This window comes from Pinus tabuliformis, chromosome 3_1, assembly GCF_031772625.1.
Source record: "Pinus tabuliformis cultivar Carrire ecotype Pingquan chromosome 3_1, CPIR1, whole genome shotgun sequence".
NCBI classification, from domain to species: domain Eukaryota; kingdom Viridiplantae; phylum Streptophyta; class Pinopsida; order Pinales; family Pinaceae; genus Pinus; species Pinus tabuliformis.
Window position 1 is genome coordinate 334,042,737 of NC_142301.1, and position 4,707 is coordinate 334,047,443.

Consider the following 4,707-nt stretch of genomic DNA (forward strand, 5'->3'; position numbering starts at 1 on the left):
TACACAACTTCATATACTTTACGTTCCCATATTAGAGTATAGTGCTTCACTTCTTTCCATTAAAACAAATGCCCGTTGGTGTTCCAAAAGTGCCTTTCCGAGCCCCTGGAGATGAAGATGCAACTTGGGTCGACTTATACAACCGACTTTATCGAGAGAGATTACTTTTTTTGGCTCAGGATATCAATCACGAGATTGCAAATCAACTCATGGGTCTCATGGTATATTTGAGTGCAGAATATTCAAATAAAGATATTTTCTCATTTATCAATTGTCCCGGTGGATCAGTAATACCAGGGGTAGGTCTTTTCGATATGATGCAAGCAATAGTACCAGATGTACATACAATATGCATGGGGGTAGCTGCTTCAATGGGATCTTTCATCCTAATCGGGGGAGAAATGCCTAAACGTATAGCATTACCTCACGCTAGGGTTATGATCCACCAACCTGCTAGTTCCTATTATGACGGATCGGCTGCAGATTTTCATAACGAATCGAAACACGTAACGATGCTTCGCGATTACATAACCAGATGTTATATAGAAAGAACGGACCAGCCCGGAGAGGTGATTCAACGGGACCTGAACAGAGATGTTTTTATGTCAGCAACAGAAGCCCAAGCTTATGGAATTGTTGATGTCGTAGTGGAAGGTTGATCTCATAGCGGAAGATCCTCTTTTTAATTTATTTTTATAATGAACTGTAAACTGTGATCTCTTTGTTCCTTTTCAAAAAAAAAAGGGGGGGGGGAAGTGATTCATTTCATAATCACCTGATATGGTATGGTTAGGATCAATCTGAACCAGTTGATTCCGCATACAATACATCTAGAATGCCCACTATTCAACAACTTATTAGAAATGCAAGAAAACCAATAGAGAATAGAAAAAAATCTCCTGCTCTTCGAGGATGTCCTCAGCGTAGAGGAGTATGTGCTAGGGTGTATGTGCGACTCGTTTGGATCATAAACTTAAACAGACTGGGAAATTCTTACAACGGAATAACAGAAGAATTTTCCCGCTGTAATCAAGTAAAGATCCATCATCTAACCTTACCGGGGATGAAATTTATGGTTTCCATTGGTGCAAATCCAATCACCCCTATGTGGGATGAAAAGCAATTCCTCATTGGTAGCGAATGGTCATCAATCCATTGAGCGGGGAAATCATGCAAATTGAAGAAGCATAAAGTTTATGCTCATATTGCCGCGAGAATGGAACAACAGGGTCAGTTACCTGGCCAACCCCAGAATTACATGTCGTTACTGTATTAATAGATCTTGTAATGATAGTATTTATTACTTAATGATTCAAGAGTAGAGCTGGAGATGGTAAACCGTACAAGTTACCGATAACATACTCATCTCATATTTCGGAAATGAATAAAAGGCTCCGGCGTATAGAGAGGACCTTATCGTTGGAGAAAGAACCATAGAAACGATGAAACCCATGATTTTTTCTCATTCTCAGTACAAGGTCCCAGTCCTTGCCTACCAGGAAGATGCCTATCCAAAGGGAATTATGGTTGGGAAGGTTGTAGTAGCAAAAGCCATTGGAACTTTTATTTTCTAAATAAGAAGAATCAGTGTTATTCTCAATGGACCAAACAAAACAAATGACTAACCGAGAAAAATATTAGCGATTCATGAGAGTAAACTTCAATGACCAGAGTGAAACGTGGATATATAGCTCGAAAACGTCGGAAAAAAATTCTTGCATTTGTATCAGGCTCTCGAGGGGCCCATTCGAAACTTTTTCGAACAGCTAACCAATGGAAAGCTAGAGCCTTAGTTTTCGCCCACCGAGATAGAGGTAAACGCAAGAGAGATCTTCGTCGTTTTTGGATTACTCGGATCAATGCAGCAGCTCGTGCCAATGGGGTTTCTTATAATAGATTCATCCAATATTTGTACAAGAGGCAGTTGCTTCCAAATCGTAAAACACTTGCACAAATAGTTGTATTAGATAGTAATTGCTTTTCCACCATATTTAACAACTTATCGTATGATGAAATAGGTTAGGTATAGATGAAATAAATAGGTAAAGATGGAATGGATAGAACAGATTCTCCCGGAGAATTCCCTCCGGGAAGGTTGAAATATTGAAAAGTTTTTTCATATTGGATTGGAAATGAACGAAAAGAATTCAATCCAATTCTTTTCCAAAAATGAAATCCTGTTGACTTTTTCAACAATAGACTCAAGATCTGCATCTTTATCGAACATATATTCCAGCTCCGATTCGATTAAGGAGTAGGCTTATTTCCCATGGATCAAATTAGTTTTCATTATAAAGAAAAGGTAACAAAGATAGAATACGAGCTCGTTTAATAGCGTTAGTCATTAGACGTTGTTGTTTTGAAGTTAATCTATTCACTCGGCCGGATAATATTTTTCCTTGCTCACTAATAAATCGACTAATTAGGCTCATATTTTTATAATCGATCCGATCTCCTGACCTAATAGGTGACAAATGTCTACGAATTGGTTTCAAATATCTACGAATTGGTTTCAAACGTCTGCGAATTGGTTTCAAATGTCTACGAAAAGATTGCTTGGGTTTATCCATAGTTTGTTTCATGAACCTTTTGAATACAATTTATTCCAAATCTTTTTAAAATATTGTTCCATTAAAGATCTTGTTGAAATACCATTTCTTTTTATATCTGTGATTTATTCCTATCCATGGGTAGTACGTTTAATCTCTTTTTTTTATCTCTCCATGAATGGTATGCTTGTAACAATAGGGACAAAATTTATTTGATTCCAATCGAATAGGTGTATTGCGTCGATTTTTCCGAGTCGTATATCTAGAAACCCCTGGGAATCTTTTATAAACACTATCTTGGGTACAACTAGTGCACTCCAAAGTAATTGTTACTCTTATATCTCCGCTCTTGGCCATAAACTTACTCTGAATATTGGTTTTGCTTTTCGACCTCAAAAATAAAAAGGGAAAAAGGGATAGAAGTTGATAGCCGGAGATCCTACGGTGAAACATTTGAAAGTAAAAAAATGATTGATCAGGAGTGAGTTTTCAGTTTTACTTACAAAATTGAATGTGGAAAGAATCTTTAGATCGATATTTCTACTTGAATTCTACCCCCTTCCAGTCCTAAACTTAGATCCTTTTTGGGGCTGAATGCACTAATTTCTCCAAGAGGTAGGAGAAGTCAATCTAGCACAATCTTTTTTCCCTTGGCTTTAAGAAAAAAATTAAAAAAGGAAAGAGAAAGAAAAAGAGCATCTGGAAAAAAAACGATTGATTTCTATCAATAGGGCGGCTAAAAAACTGACGCATAAAATAGCTAACACAGGCGCTGTGGAAAGATAGGTCTTTAGATCTTGCATTGTAAATTCTCCTTATTGATCATAATGTGTAAGTGATTCAACCGTATCAATAGTTATGAATCCTAGAGAAAACTCGGAACTGATGAATATATATATATAATGTGATCTGGGCTGTGGTCCTATTTATAGAAAAGGAAAAAGATGTTTCATCACCATAATTAATAGTGATATTCTAGATAATAGACCTTACATGTATAAAGTCTTTTCACTCACGAGACCGAAGAGAAATGAAGCTGGAAAAATGTGGGAAACATATTTCGAATTCTATAAAATAAAATTAAAATAACATTGTCTAATGATTAGAAGGGATGTAGCGCAGCTTGGTAGCGTGTTTGTTTTGGGTACAAAATGTCGCAGGTTCAAATCCTGTCATCCCTACCTTTCCCTTCTTTTCTATGGAAAGAAAGGAATGAAAGATCATTTGATATCGATTCGACGGGAACATCAAATAATTGAATCGTATCAGATGCGAAAGTGTTTTGCTCTAAGAGTATCAACAAAAGGTATTTTTCCTTCATCTCCTAATATTAAAGAAAGCGCTCTTAGTTCAGTTCGGTAGAACGTAGGTATCCGAAACCTGATGCCGTAGGTTCAAATCCTACAGAGCGTGATTCTGTTCCTATCAAATCCAACCCTCAAAATTATCGATAATTCATTCCAACTGGAACGAGCAATGGAATCTGACCTCCTAGGAAAAGTAGGAGGCCAATGAAATTGGAGGATATTCCAGGATCAAATATCCAATTGATCACCACGTCGGTATTGTGAATATGCAGTTACGAATAATCTGGCCAAAGTTATAGGAATTAGACCTAACACAATTCCGGATGGCAAAGCCTCAATAATTTCTATTCAACGGAATAAGTAGGGATAATAGCTATACTGGATAGTACCCTTAATTTGCTATGAATCTCAATGATCAGAAATTTATATAGAGGGAATAAACAAAATTATTGAAATTGAAATAGTGAACTGAGAGGGTTTCCCCTTCCTTCATTTTGAATAAGTTGTATCTTGCTCGAACTAATGAATAGGACTAGGGTGAAAATGATAGAAGCCAATAAGAAATCGAAATAACTAATTATAGTTATAGTAGGCGTGGAAGGACTGAATGAAATATGGTTTATACATATCTTCATGAGACAATTACCTAAATTTTCTTTTCGTAACCTTGAGATCAGAATACAAAAGATCAATTGTCCCAATTCGTACCAATTCTCCTATATCTACTATATGATATGTATGAATGAACATGGATGAGAGGAGATCTATAGTAGAAATCTCTTCATTATCCTAGAAATCATTCATCGAGCAACTAATGAATAGCACCGGCAAACCCCTTCACAAATTGTCGA

General features: G+C 36.6%; 2 non-coding genes across 2 annotated transcripts; both read left to right on the forward strand.

Annotated features, from left to right (window-relative positions):
- Positions 1–3,656: 3,656 nt before the first annotated feature.
- On the forward strand, positions 3,657–3,730 carry TRNAP-UGG (transfer RNA proline (anticodon UGG)). Its single transcript has one exon. It is a non-coding gene; the product is annotated as a tRNA-Pro (tRNA).
- A 158-nt stretch (positions 3,731–3,888) lies between these two features.
- Positions 3,889–3,962, forward strand: TRNAR-CCG (transfer RNA arginine (anticodon CCG)). The gene has a single exon. It is a non-coding gene; the product is annotated as a tRNA-Arg (tRNA).
- Positions 3,963–4,707: the final 745 nt, after the last annotated feature.